This window comes from Dermacentor andersoni, chromosome 2, assembly GCF_023375885.2.
Source record: "Dermacentor andersoni chromosome 2, qqDerAnde1_hic_scaffold, whole genome shotgun sequence".
Classification (NCBI taxonomy): domain Eukaryota; kingdom Metazoa; phylum Arthropoda; class Arachnida; order Ixodida; family Ixodidae; genus Dermacentor; species Dermacentor andersoni.
The window spans coordinates 3,455,937-3,470,476 of NC_092815.1; the positions used below are offsets into that span (position 1 = coordinate 3,455,937).

Below are 14,540 nucleotides of genomic sequence, written 5' to 3' on the forward strand. Positions count from 1 at the left end.
ATCCTGCTCCTCCACAATCAAAATCCAATTCGCAAAGTCGAGTCTCTTTCGGATATCCCTTGACTCCAGGCATTGAGGCAACTGCAGATTATAGGGGTGCAGTCCAGCTGTTTTCATAATCTTCCAGATAGTTGAGTAGGACACACCGAACTGTGTGCTCACGCTGCGCGTGCTAGTGTGTAGATTAGCCGCCATGAAAGACAAACTGTTGAAGCGAACCTCATTATTTATGACTGAAGCTCTTTGCCTCTTCTTGCGAAGCTGCCGGTTTGCTTCAGCGACTCGTAGGTGTTGAATACTGTCATCGGGCTCGGTCGTGTACGTACCTGGGTGCCAGCTTCGAAGTATCCTTGCTGCCTGCCGTCTCTGTCCGCCTGCAGCTCTTAGGGCAAGCATCATGTCTGCTTTTTCCTCGTTGGATATGACATCACGAAATTGCTCGCGTTTTAGCAGCCCACGCACGATAGTCTGTTTATCGCTGTATGGAACTGCCACCACCACCATGTCCGTCAGTTGCTTTACGCACCGCAAGCGATAACGGTTGCTAGCTTAAATCGAGCAGCCAACGCTTGCGTCGCTGCCCTGTCGCTTTTTGAGCGGCAGCGCACCTATGGCTGTTAGTGCGCGGAACGCTTGGGAGCAGTGCAATCTCGACGTGCAAGTGGCCATGTCGCGTTTTTTTTTTTTATTTCGCCGGCATCCGAAGTATGCTGAACAACACTAATACTTATTAGATAGAAAGACAGAAACTTTTATTTGGACGTATTGCAAAACCGCTCTGCAACGTTCTAATGGGATTTCTTCCCTAGCTTCGTTGCTGCAGAAGTTGATCAATTAATCTTAACTGATTATCTAATTAAACAAAATACAATAAATAGCGTGGCACTTTGCATACAAAAGTGAACAAGGGCGCTATAACGTAAAGCTATTCCAAACTTCTCTATTCCAATTCTGCACCCAGCCCTCCGTGATTGGTCGAAAACTTTTTGGGCCACCCCCACTTCGCCTGTCTGTCACGCGAAGTCAGGAAAACCGCGATAGCGCTCCATCTGATATGACGTGTACACACTGATTATGCATGATTTAACCGAACAAAAGAAAAATAGTTATTTCTGATTCGACGCCTTTTCAACATTTTCAACATTAGCCCTCGGCTATTGGCCAAAAGTTTTCGTGCTGCACCCATATCATCTGCCTGTCACGCGATGTCACAAAACCGCGAAAACTCACCGCGTCAAAGTGACGTGTATGCGTTAAAGATGCATTAATATGCCGAACAAAACTGAATATTCTTCCGAATAGCCGCAAGCTGCCCCGTTCCGAAAGGAATAAAAGATGGCGGCCGCGAATCACTCAGGCACTGGGTACTCGCACCTGCCCGAGAGCATGCATTTATTTGCGTATAATAAAGCATTCTGTGTGGCCGTGTATCGCTTTAGACCACTTTCGGCACGTTTACGACATGGTTATACCAACGCTTCTTTGTTGAGGATCCGTTGCAGTGTCATTCTTAAGCGTGCGTTGCATGCTGCAGCGATTTTCGACCAGCCACAGCAAGCTAAGTGAAAGAAAGCGGACCAATCACAGACGCCGGCACCATCCTCTTCATCCGGTCATCGATATCAGTGCAGTCGCTCGGCCCCATCGAATCCCTGTCCACTTGAGTCTGCTCCTCACCTCTTGTCAGCCAATTAGATACGACAAGCCGCTCAGTGTAGGAAATGTTATTCGTTTTTCCAGAAACAAAACTGACCTCCTATGATCGAAGAGAGCGTTTGATTGGCCTGTTCAGACAACCCCGTGGTTAAGCGCCTGATGCTTGCGTCATGGGTGACGCAAATTTGACGTCAGGAGATTGTAATAAAAATACATCCGAATAGTCATACCCAGGAATTCTGGACATGCGTTTAGTTTCCTTTTTTGCCACCACATGGCGTATCGACCTTAAAAATATGAAATTCGCGCCGTGAGGTATGTCATGACGCACAACAAAAGAAAACATAATAAAAATAAGCACACCCTGAGACTGTTGCTTCACCTCGGTACTTGAAAACGAGCGCGCTCATGTATCAGCCTTATCTTGAAAAGAACCTGCTACTTGCTCGAGTGGCAATGAATGGAGGATTTTGCTAGACACCTTGCGGGACAGCTCGTCGGCATTCCGAGTGAGACGTCTGGCCGAGATAACGGCTCCCGCAAACCTTCCCTTTGCTTTCCTTCATTGCTTTCCTATTATTTGTGCACCACTGCGGCCGCGGGCTTCCGTATAGTCAGCTTTATGTTTCGTGGATTTCCGAGTGAACCTGTGTGATGCAATAAGAGGAAGCTTTAGCTCGGGCCTATCTTCGATGCCGGCCGCTCAAATAAATGTAAAAGGCATAAATTTATGAAAAAACCGCTCAACGACCTGAATGATAATTGTTGCATTTAAGAAAGAACGTTAAATCACAGTGATTGCAGCAAAAATAATTTTTATTTAGTCCATGGCAGTATTAACAAGACTCGCCGGAAATCAGTAAATCTAAAAGAAGAATAGAAGTACGAAGTTTACAAATCCGTTATTTAAGATCAAAAGCTAATATCACATCTCTATTAACTGGATCCCTTGGAGCATCTCAATAGGGCAAATTGGACGTATGAATTTATGACGTATGCGAAGTTGCTAGAATGCTTGTAAATTATTAGCGAATGCCACATTCAGGAGTAAGTGGTGAACTTCAGGGTGGCATATGATATATCATTTTCGTCCGCATTAAATGAAATATTAGGTGCAGCTTACAGAATTGAGATCTCATTTTTAGTTGGCGAGGTGCCGGGTTGTATACTTCAGGTATTGTTTCTTGAAAGTACGCATTTTCTGGAATTTTAGAAAAAGTGCAATTTAAACAAATATTCGCTTTCTGAAATCTCATTTTAACTGTTTCTTTTGAGTTCAACATAATTCATTAATTTCGGTGCAGTGGTTGCCAGAAGAAAGGATTGCTCATCTCCCATGTAGGAGCTAAAGCTTCCCGTTAGGTTGATTTAGAATATTGTTGCTGAAAGAAGAAGCAAGACGGGTAGCGTATTTACAGTATGGTGGCCGCACTTTGATGGGGCGAATTGCGAAAACACCCATGCACTCAGATTTAGGTGTACGTTAAAGAACCCCAGGTGGTCCAAATTTTCCTGAGTCCCACATAATGGCGTGCCTCTAATCAGATGGTGGGTTTGACAGGTAAAACTCCATGATTTTTTTTTAATTTACAGAATCTGCAGTAATTTACAGTATTTGTCAAAGACAATTCTACCGCAGGCTAGTCCTTCAAGCACTGTCTTCTTCAGTCCCAAGCTCGTGCTCATCTACCTCAGCGTTGTATAGAGCTCTACAACATATTTCCAAATGGCGTGGAAGCGCCATTCCGCTGCATTTTATGCGGAAACGGACTAGTAGCGCTTTAGGCGGCTGACAAGGACGACGTCATGGGACGTCTGGATGGAGCGAGTAGTGGGTGCGACCGCAGAGATCTCGTAGGTTACGTCGGTTACCTGACAAAGGACACGGTAAGGCCGGAATAGCGGACATCAGTTTTTCCGAGCGGCTGAAACGGCGGGTTGGTGATCGCAGAAGGACAAGAACCATGGGAACATAATCGGCGTCCCGGTGACAATGTCACAAATGCTTTTCTTCATTTTCTAAGAAGCACAACGGCGACGGTGAGCAACTTCGCATGTTTCTTGGGCTCGAACAATGACATGGCGGGTATACTGATGCACGGGCTCTTGAGTGGTAGGCAGTATTGTATTAAAAGGCAATACCGGATCTCAGTCGTAAAGTAATAAAATAGCGAGTAGCCTATAGTGCCGTAGTGTGATGAATTGTACGCGAACGTCACAAAAGTGAGAGCAGTATCCGAGTCACGATGGTTTTCAGAAACACACCTTTATTTGAATAAGCCGCTCAGTAACATCGTTCGTCTGAGAGTAGCATGCTGTACTAAGTTTCTGTTTGGTAGAACAGAAGCGGAGCAAGTAGTCCACAACTGTAGAGAAGAAGGAGCGACTCCTCTCGGTAAGAAGTTGATGACAAGCGCCGTTGTGAAGAATGATGTTGTGCAACAGGAGGTAGGCTACGTCTCTTGGAAGGGCTCTGGTGACCCCGAACAAAGTTGTATAATCAGCTGCGATGGCAATGCATTTATTGCACCAGTCAGATGTGCGGAAAGGTGCCAAGAGGTCTGCACCAACGCGATAGAAGGGAATGCCAAGAGGTAGGAGTAAACCAGCAGTAAGAACAAATGGTTTCTTTTGTAGTTGGCATAACTTACAAGAAGCGACGTAGGGCGGACAGATCGGTACAGACCAGGCTGAAAGAACCGTTGTCGGACACTGTTTTACGTACTGATTCCCCGAGGTAACGAAAAGTTGGTAGATCGTACAGCTTGGACAGAACAGTTGTGCGAAGATGCCTGGGAATGGCCAGCACCATCTCAGATCCACTAGGGTACATGTTGCGCCGATATAAAGTGCCGTCCTGGAATAGGAACATGCCAAGAGAAGGATCACAAGATCTAGATGTGAGCTTGTACATGATACCACGTATACTGGATCTCAGCGCTATTCGGTAGCGAGGTCAGTGAAGCCTTAGCGAAAATACAGAAGCAGAAGCATAGGTCGCAGGAACATCAGAAGCGTCGTCTGGGCGGTAGTACAAGCAGTTGGCATCTTGCTCTAAACTTGTACAATCAACTCTGTAGGAGTATTCCTGGACGCGTAGCGCCCAGTGACTTAGGCGATCGGTAGGGTGATTGAGGGACGAAAGCCAGCAGAGCGCATGGTGGTCTGTGGTGAATGTAAAGGGCCGACCATAAAGGTAAGGGTGAGATTTCGCCGCTGCCTGGAGAAGTGCAAGTCACTCACGTTCAGTAATGAAATAATCCCGCTCATCTGGGGAAAGCAGACGGCTATCGTAGTCAATGACGCGGTGGTAACGTCGTTGACGTTGCCATAAAATGGCACCAATTTCATGAACACTGGCATCAGTGCGGACTTTCGTTGGAGTAGTTTGGCCGAAGTGCGCAAGAAGGAATGGAGATGTTAGGAGAGAGATAGACTTCGAGAAGGCAGGTGCTTGTTCAGGTCCCCAAGAAAATGAAACGTCTGCCTTCAGAAGAGCAGATGGCGCGTGACCTCCACAAAATTGTGCATAAGGCAGCAGAAGTACGAGCACAGGCCCACAAAGCTCGGGACATATTCAGCACATGTTGTCACGGGAAACTTCTGTACGGCACGAGCTTTGCCTGGGTCTGGGCGCACAACACATGAATCAACAAAATGACTGAGGATAGTAATTTGGCGGCTTCCGAAGTGACATTTAGACGAATTAAGTTGAAGGGCAGCATTGGGAAAAGCAGAAAGAACGAACAAGAGGCACTCCTGGTGGGTGGCAGGTGTAGGAGCAAACCCGACGGCGTCATGTCCAGCGTGCTTCATAAGTGTGTCCAGTGTGTCCAGCATGCCTTCAAAAGTAGATGGAGAATTACATAAGCCGAAGGGCATAAATTTGAACTGGTATAAGCCATCGGGTGTTACAAAGGCGGTTTTCTTGCAATCCATGTTGTCGACGGCAGCCTGCTATTAACCGGAACCAAAGTAGATAGAAGAAAAGTACTTCGCAGCTTGGAGGGAGTTTAAGGCGTCATCAAGGCGTGGTAGAGGGTAAACGTCTTCTTGGTGATCTTGTTGAGGTGCATATATTCCACGCAGAAGCACAAGCTGGCCACCCTTTAAGGTAGAACGACAGAGAACGCCCAACGACTTGATGATGGTTCAACGATTCCTTTAGAATCTTCTCGACCTCCGTTTGAATAACTTGTCGTTCGTCCAAGGACAGACGGTATGGTCGCCTGTGAATAGGGTGTGCGTCACTGGTATCAATATGGTGGGTCCTGAGAGAGGTCTGGCTTAAAGGGCGACCTAGGTCAAAGATGTCGCTCAACGCGTAGATCAGTCGCCATAACTAGTTGGCGTGGAGAGGCGGAAGTTCTGGAGCAATTATGTTTGTGAGCTGAGGAAGGACAGCCGACAAAGAAGAGTCAACGGGAGATGACGCAATATATGCAGTCAAGGCTGAAAACATGCAAACTTGGGAGGAAGGCAGGTTACCTAAGGATATGCCTTATGGTAGGAAGTGGTCACTGATTCCGAAGTTGACGAGATGAAGGCTGGTAAAGTTGTTGGTGATAGCGACGACGGTTTGTGGAAGAGCAACGTGATGAGCAAGGAGGACTTCCACGAGAGGAGACACCAGACAGTCACCATCAGGTACAGGTGGAGCTGAATAAATCAGGACGCTCGTCATGGCTTGTGGGCCGAATAGAATGTGCTCAGCGAAGCAGAGCCTGCTGGGAACTTCCTGAGGAGGGTCAGGACAAAGTAAATCAAGTGGAACAAGTCCATCGGAGCCATAGATACGGGCAGAGTGAGCGGATAGGAAATCGAGGCGTAGAATAACGTCATGTGGACACTCTTAAAGAACAGAAAACAAAACAGATATTTGGCGGTCACAGACACCAACTAGAGCGGCACACATTCTTGTTGTGGCCAGTGTTCTTCCGCTAACGACTCGCACAAGACAGGACGTCGCAGGTGTCGTGACATAAATGAGCCGTCTACGAAGCTCGTCGCTCATCAGATAGATCAACGCCCCTGTATCAAGCAGAGCCGCGACAGGGACACCATCTACGTCACATCAAGTAAATTCCTTTCCGTCGGTAACGTGAGTAGAGCAATGGCAATCTCTGTCGTTCTAGCAGCTTCACCTCTCGAAGATGCACCCCTCAGTTTCCCATATAGTGCAAGTACATAGGGGACGGACAACGGAAAATAGGGAATGAGCGAGACAGCGGTCGTCGTTGAAGGTGAACGACTCTGCCGTGTAGATGAGGACGCCTGCGTAGAGTTGTATGGCTCTGTATAATCTTGCGGTGATAGACAAGTAACTGCCCAGTGGCAGTAAAGTTGGAGTGCAGACTGATATTGGAATGATCTTCAAGTACTGCGGTAATGGCAGGACATGTGGCCAACGTCCCGGCACTTGATACATATCGGCCGGTCATCGGATGCGCGCAATTACGCTGGGTTACGAAAAGGCCGACAAAGGTGCTGGGCTGGCGAATAAGAGATTGTAGGAAAATATCGGTGTCCCCTCGGTTGATGGAATCGACAGACTGAATTTCAAGGTTCCCCAACTCGTCGCGCACAACAGACTGCACAAGGGATATCGTCGGTCGAGAATCGTTCAAAGAGGTCTGGAAGCCAACCGGTGCCGCGGCCACGATCTTCCGCCTAACTATACGGACGAGGCTCTCAGATGTTGACGGCTGGTGCACAGAGTAAAGTTCTCGCACGAATACGTAGCAGCCATATTTCGAAGACGCATAAACTGGTGCGCGTTGCGACGACTTTTTGCTTCTTCGAAGCATCGACATTCAATAATGACGTCGGCTATGGTTGAAAAAAACCTATGTAAAAAAGATTACAAGCATCGCTGCTATACCCTTTAGTACGTGGCTCACTTTGTCTTCTTGCATGCTCTCGTCAGCCTTGCGGCAAAGGGCGAGAACGTCCTGGATGTATGTCACATGATTCGGTTGACGCCTATACGCGGGACCCAAATTCACTTTACTCAGCTCGCTACCGGCCAACAGGTTTCCCAAACAACTCGTGGAGCTTGTGCTTACATTGCTCCCAGCTCAGCAGTTCTTACTTGTGGTCTCGAAACCAGAGCCATACCATTTCTTTAAGGTAGAAAATTATGCTCAACAGCATGACAGTTTGGTACCCCTTGTTGTGTGCGCTGACTCTGTTGTACATTTGAAGCCGCTCATCGACATCAAGATTCTCGCTACCAGAAAACGTTCCTGAGTCGCGGGACTGCGAGGAAATGAGTGTCGGCGTTGCAACTCCTTCTAACAACGTATGCGCTTATCCCACTTAGTCGGAACATTGATGGTGCGTTAAAGCAGTGTTTTGTCCAGGGATCAGCGTTGAAGCCACATTTCACTTCAGGAGCAACCTTTTGCACCCTCTCAGCTTAGGGAAAGCTAGGGCTAATTTTTGTTTACCTTCACTTCGTGCAGACTCGTGTAAACGAGGTTAATGCTGCGCAGAGGTTATGGCGTCGTGTGCTGCATTTGGCTCGCTGGGCTGTAGCCAATCACAGCAGACTGCGCGTCGTCTTCTGCATCAGCAGACGAAAAGCACGTGACTTCGCACTTACCGGCTGCATATTTGTGTTAGCCGCGACAGCACCCAAGAGAGAGTCGCTTCGAGCCTTTCTAGAGGCCGCTTGCCATCGCCCTTTGCAGGAGCAGGGATCGCCGTCACACACGGTGGTATCGGGGACTGACGACGACGCGGACGGCCACAACATTAACCACATCACGCTATCCTGAAACTAAACTTCAGTGTAAGATTTTTCTTTCGTGATCAAATCTAGACAATCTGCAGCTAAATACATCGCAAATGCGCACTGCACGAAGACAAGGCGCAGTCCAAAACAGCCTGGACCATCCATCAGTAAGATATCTAATTTTACCTTCTCGGAAGGTTAGCTCACCTCCCTCTTTGGCACATGGTCGCGCAGGCACTTCGCTACAGTCTTCAGCGAATATTTACTATCGTTGCTATATAACTAACATTGTTTGATGTCTGCAGCCTGCATTTATTGAAATTGCAGTGTTAAAGTGTAGTTTTCATGCTACGCTACAGCTATAAAAATTACTTCGTGTAGGTAGGCGGAGGTAAACTTTTCTACGCCAAGTAAAAATATGGCGACTTCCTACACTAACTACACTCGTGTAGACAGTGTAGATAAAAAGATAGCCCTGTTGACTTCAAGAAGCACCAAATTTAAACCGTAAGGCGATAATTCAGAGCTGGCGTTCGAACTGTAATTGCAGAGCAAGTGTGATTCAATCTGCACGCAGTACCTTTTTGAGAGGCATCAGGGAGGAAGAGGGAGTGTATATGCGCGTGCACGTCTTGAGTGTGCATGCGCGTGTACTTGAGTTTGTGTGTTCGCGCGTGCTTGTGTCTTCGAATCTGCGTGCGCACGAGCGCGTTCATGCGTCTGCGAGCATACGCGCGTTTGTGTATGTGTGCATTTTCGTGTGCGTGCGTGCGCCCATTCTGCTGCGTGTGTACATGCGTGGGCGCGTGTAAATGTTCATGGATCCTATGGGGTTTAACGTGCCAAAACCACTTTCTGATTATGAGGCACGCCGTAGTGGAGGACTCCGGAAATTTTGACCACCTGGGATTCTTTAACGTGCACCTAAATCTAAGTACACGGGTGTTTTCGCATTTCGCCCCCATCGAAGTGCGGCCGCCGTGGCCGGGATTCGATCCCGCGACCTTGTGCTCAGCAGCCCAAGACCATAGCCACTAAGCAACCACGGCGGGTAAATGTTCATGGATGCAAACGTGCCTGTTTTCTGTGCGTCTGTATGCGTGAAAAATAGAGAGAGAGAAAGAGAGAGAGGTGAATGTCTGTTTGTGTGTATAGGTGTGTGTGAGCAAGCGAGCATTTCCTCTTGCTTGCACCTAATCTTGGATGCAAATTGGGTAAAATATTTTATAATTATGGTGTTCTTATGTGTTAAAATCGCAATGTGATTATGAGGTGCGCCGCAGTGGCGGACTCCGGAATAATTTCGACCACCTGGGGCTCTTTACCTTTCACCTAATTCTAAGTACACGGGTGTTTTCGCATTCCGTCCCTATCGAAATGCGGCCGCCATGGCCGGGATTTAATCCCGCGACCTCGTACTTAGCAAGCCAACACCTCAGACACTAACAAAGCATGGCGCGGATATAGAGTTTACTTGAACCTTATTTATATCCACAGAGATAAGAGCGAATGATACGGTCTATAGCAGTATCACTTTCTGAATGCGACACCGACGCAAAAAGAAAAAAAAAATATTAGGAGCCATACCACTCTGCGAAGATTGATGACCAGCTAAGCCGTAGCACATTAGATAGGATTAGACAAGGGGACATGTATTTATTTTGATGATTTAGTAAGGGTAGCGACGATAGCCTTGTGATAACTGTGATATATATGGGTTGGTCCGGTTACAACTTAGAATCTTGGCCAAAGTAGAATCTATACAGAACCGTTGTTACTTAATTGAGTTACTTGGATTGGTGTAAAACTTCAAAAAAATTCGTCTTGCACAAATCAGTGAACCATTTATTTCTTGTTTTGAAATGCCCACATTGAAGTCTCCAATAGTGATCGCAAGGGTAGTGTCATCGCGGCTAACCAATGCAAAGTGCGTGGTCATGAAGTTCTCGATATCACGCTTGGGAGTGCCTGAATATATATAGACAGTGGATATCATAATTCCGTCCTTCGTTTGTACGGCACAGACAACCCCACAGTCGGCGCCCCTGTCCTCTTACGAGTCAAGGTTGTCAGGTTGTACATACATTTCCTCCTCTGCATATATGGCAATGCCTTCTGCTCGTGAATCCATGTGGTGTTCACAAACTATTCCAGCATGCCGACGGGCTTGAAACAATGCATCGTAATTAGTTTTATTTCTTCTTCTTCTTCTTCTTATTATTATTATTATTATTAGGGGTGCAGCACTTAGACAAGCTGTATCGGGCCGTCATGCTTCACCTCCGCCGCATGACGGCCCGATATACTCCACAACGTCCGACATCAGCCCACATTTTTGCTCACTGACACGACAAATGCATTCCGTAGCAGAGGTACACAGCTTCGCCGTAGAGAAAGAAATTCAACAAGAGGGGACACTCTTCAAAAACTGGCAACAGGAAATACGTCACGCCTAGTTTCAACTCCATCAGTTAGTTGACGCGAGCATCAGAAAAAAAGAATGTGAAATAAACTTACAGACAACGTTTTATTTTTTTTTATTCTTTCCCACTGAAACTAAAAAAGTTTTGCGTGTAAATGAACTTATACTTTGCGACCTATTTTTCTTGCGTTGCCTAGCAACGAGCTAACGGCACGCCAGACGCGCGTGCATACGTCATGTGCCAGACAAGCCGCAGGAGTGAGCGAGGCCGGCTGCGCATGTGAAGCTCGCGTGCTCGGCGACCCGTCTGTTGTGAATGTAGCCCGTTGTTTGGGCTCCCGGCGTTTTCATTTGTTCAGTCTGCATTTCGACAGGGCACCGCTGCGCTACTGGACTACAGCAAGGTGAGGAATTTTGTTTGACAGTCTGCGACGCACTTCAAGCACATTTAGGCTTGCAGCACAAAACTGAACCTATGTAGTGACGCAGTTATCGAAAAACAGCTCCGCCGTTAAAGCCTAGTTGATTTGAGTTATTTACTCGTACTGGGAGATGTTTGCGACGCTTTCTATAAGCCCAAGCACAATCATAACTTATTTCGGTAGTTTTTAGGCACGCTCGCCGCACCTGGCTTTGTGACGAAAAGCACCGCGTGACGCAGTTTTGCCTGTACTTAATCTTACCGGGACAAGTTTTGGCGCTTTCTCTGACCCCATACATTATCGTAACTAATTTCGCTACTTTTTGGGGTACTTTTCAGAGTGGCCACGCTCGGCGTAGCGGCGCAGTTAACGAAAAGCAGCTCGGCTGTGTGCCGCAGTTAGTTTCGCGTGAACTGAATCTTACTGGTAGAAGTTCGTGACGCATTCTCTGACCTCAAAAGTATTGTAATTCATTTGGTAACTTTTTGGGATACTTTTGAGGCATGCTCGCCGCGCCTGGGTTTGTGAAGCTGTTAGCAAAAAAGCAAGCCGGCCGTGGTGAGTTAGTTTTGCGTGTACTGAATTTTAGTGGCTCAAGTTTGTGACGTTTTTTTGGCCCGGCAACAACACATACCTTATTTCGGTACTCACGCTTGTCGATAACGCGACGACCGATTGCAGAGAGTGATAACACGGAAGTGTTGCTTTCGCCTGCAGGACGCGTAAAAGATAACACGGAGGAGCTCAAGAACTAGATATTTATGTATTCTGAGCGACTGAAAACAGGCTTTGCACCCACGAATGTGTCTTGAGTGCGACTAGAAGGCATTTTGCGAGCGTGTAACATGGTCTGGCTGAGGCTGTGTTGTAGCCACCTCTGTGTACTTGGCGTACCATCGCGTCGACTGACGCCAAGTTGTTTTGGAAACGCGCAGTCACCCGTGTATTTGCGCTCTTAAAGCGCAGGAAATAATGCCCGGGAAGAGAGGGATGCTTGAATATTGGAGGTTTTCTTTAGATTTTATGGCATGGTTTTGGAGCAGTCTTTGCTAAGAAATGTACGTAAAAGTGAATTCGTCGGTAATGCCGCTCATTCATCACTTATGCGCGTTTCGCCTCTACACGCAATATTCCTGTTAGGTCAATTTACCAAAACTATACATGCTTGTAATTTACATTTTTTCAGCTGATGGCATCCGGTAGAGCTTCGTACGGCAGCAAATGCTGCTTACCTGGTACTACAACTTTGGATGATTGCAGAAGCCCGGAACGAGCATTTATATAGAGCAAAATAAACATTTCATCATTTCAGAAGACGTCTTGCGTTCTCTTTATGAAATTGCGCGCGACAGATGCGGCGGGGTCTTGTAAAGGTCGTTCGCAATCGTTTTTACTAAATAATGAAGATTCCACGCCAAGGCCACGTGTGTTCCAGAAGAAGCGAAAAAAAAAAAAGTAAATGCCGACCAGCGGAGCCGGCGCGGCGTGTACCAACTGGTGTTCAAAACGCGTGCGCCCAAAACCGAAACCGGAAGGTGTTAATACCATGCGCTTGGTGTGCTACAGTCGATTCGGCCGCTGGGCTCTATGGGAGTGTCCGCCCTTGTTGCAATTTCTTTTTCTATGGCTTCGCTGTGAAAGCGCTTGTGCAGTCAGTATTGCCGCTCTGCACGTGGTTTCGATGGCACCAACATCATCGGCACGGAGCCGCGAGCCGCTAGCGGTTCGCTTTCGTTATCTTCCTTGCTTCGACCGCAGCCCATTCTCTTGACGGCGATGACGGGCTAAATCTGCACCATCATTGCCTCGTGCATCCCTGTGCGACCGAGCGAGCTTTCGGCGGCACAGGTTCACTGCTGTATTGACATTAATCCTTTAAACTGCTTGCTTTCGAAAAAAAAAAAAACGTAAATACGTATCGAAAACGGACTAGCTAGCCGCAAGGAACATGCTCACGCAGCGATGCCATTCATGGAAATATTACAAAAGGCTGGGCTCGGTCAGGTCGCCTTTAAAGTCGTTCTTTTTCAGCATCAATTATGCTTTGAAACAACTCATCTGCAAAAGATTTGTGTAAAACAGAAGCACGTTTAATATTTATTCGCTCAGCTAGATAATTTCGAGGACGGACTCCAAACTACTCATTACCGTTAGGCGCCTACGGTCAATTATTGAACATTTAATTATCGCAGCTTCGTTTATTACGCAAACAGCTGCTCAACTTACTCTATATCTACAGGTTAGTAATTTGAATACTCGAATAATAACAATGATGTCAGCAAGATTTAGATTGCTCTACTAAAATTTCGTGCGGTTAGAAAATAACTGCGTGCATATTCGTGGTGCAGTAGGCTTCTGATAAAGCAGGTGCGAATGCTTGGATGGGTTTCCTTGGCACAATTCAAGTTCATAAACTTAAGCACATGTGTCCAGCAGTACACTTCTGCCTTTACGACGGACTCTCCGACGTTAGACAAGAAGCACTTCAGCGCTGCAGTATATCACACAAGCTGGGCGATAACATTGTGCGCTCTCCAGATTACATATATGAGCGTTGGTGGCATCAGGCTCGGTTTCCTGGCGCAATTGAGAATAAAAACAGCTGCCTGACGTTAAGCAATGGATAACTTTTTAGTACATTGTATCAAATGGAGTAACGCGCACGTGTATGCTAGAGCAAAAGGTACTGAAGTATTGGGATGAGTGCTTTGCTGAATATATCTTAACTGTCTATTGTTGACACAAAGAAAAAAAAACACCGCGGTTTTTTTTAGAATTAATGCTGATATACGTATACAGTCAAGTGAAACCTGAGTTCCGACCTAGTGCCCATGTTGGAAGCAGCCCCAAACCGCACGGCTGCATAGGCACATGAAATATTGGTTTGTTAAGGCTCGTAGCAATGGCTAATACCCGAAAAAAAAAAGCGGCGTCTAGTCTAGTCAAGTGGTAGTCTAGTGGTACAAAGTCGAAGAGTGGTACAAGAAAAGTAGGTGGACGGGACAAAAAATACCAGCAGCAATAGCTCATTCCCGAAAAAGAAAATGATATAATCAGGAATGGCTCATACATCCGTAAGCAAGCAAAGATGCAATGGCTGAACATGAATGAAGAAATAAGAGAAAAAAAAATGAAGGATAGAAAGACGGACCAAAATAACGAACGAGAGTACAAAGAAAGGAAAAAAGAAAGTAAAGAAAAATCATGAGCCATTCCACTCTGTGGAGGTGGTTGGCCAGCGAGGCTGCTTAGCACATGACACGGAGGTGGCACATAATTTTGAAGAAAGCTATGACCTCGTTGA

General features: G+C 46.7%; 1 protein-coding gene and 1 pseudogene across 2 annotated transcripts in view; one reads left to right on the top strand and one right to left on the bottom strand.

Moving 5' to 3' along the window:
- The window catches only part of LOC126542926 (uncharacterized), a 37,820-nt pseudogene that overhangs the window by 21,535 nt on the left and 1,745 nt on the right, over positions 1–14,540 (bottom strand).
- LOC129387877 (ribose import ATP-binding protein RbsA-like) overlaps positions 11,018–14,540 on the top strand; it is a 66,051-nt gene continuing 62,528 nt past the window's right edge. The window contains exon 1 of one of the 2 annotated variants that reach the window (XM_055077598.2): positions 11,018–11,218. The gene's annotated coding sequence lies outside the window, so the exon portion shown is untranslated. The remainder of the gene's footprint in view (positions 11,219–14,540) is intronic. The other variant, XM_055077600.1, reaches the window with a different exon arrangement.